Here is a 601-nt window from a genome sequence, read left to right on the forward strand (position 1 = left end):
GTCCCGCCGCCGCTGGGATCTCCGGCGGGGGCTGAGCCCCGCGCCCTCCCACCGCACTCCCCCCCACCGCCCCCCCGGGCACCGAGCCCCGCGCCGCCCCCGCCAGGTGGCGCTGTTGCTCAACGGTGGCGCGCGGCGGGGCGGGGCGGGCGGCGGGAGGCTCCGGGGCCGGCCCGGGCTGGGCGCGGGGAAGGCCCGTTCTGCGCGGCGGGACCCCGCCTCCCCCCCTCAGCCGCTCGGCTCGCTGAGGGGGGCTGCTCCTCACTCACTTACTCTGCTTTTTCTTTCTATCATTTTTTGTGCTGTTCGGACACTGTTAACGTTAAGGTTCCCCCCATGGAGAGTCCTCCTCCCGGCGGCACCGCGGCCGCCCGCTGGGGGGGGGAACAGCGCCCGGCCCCGCTGCCCGCTCCGCGCCGCCGAGCGGCAGGGGCGGGGAGGGGCGGGGCGAGCGGCGCGGAGCGGGCGGCGATTGGCGGAGGGATGTGACGGGCGGGTGAAGCCCCGCCCCCTTGGCAATGTCTATCGCCCGCCGCGCGCCCCATGTAGGCAGTTATTCCACTGGGATAGAGCGGCCGGAGCGGCGGCGGCATGGCCGGGG

Source organism: Calidris pugnax, unplaced genomic scaffold (genome assembly GCF_001431845.1).
Source record: "Calidris pugnax isolate Ruff unplaced genomic scaffold, ASM143184v1 scaffold398, whole genome shotgun sequence".
Classification (NCBI taxonomy): Eukaryota; Metazoa; Chordata; class Aves; order Charadriiformes; family Scolopacidae; genus Calidris; species Calidris pugnax.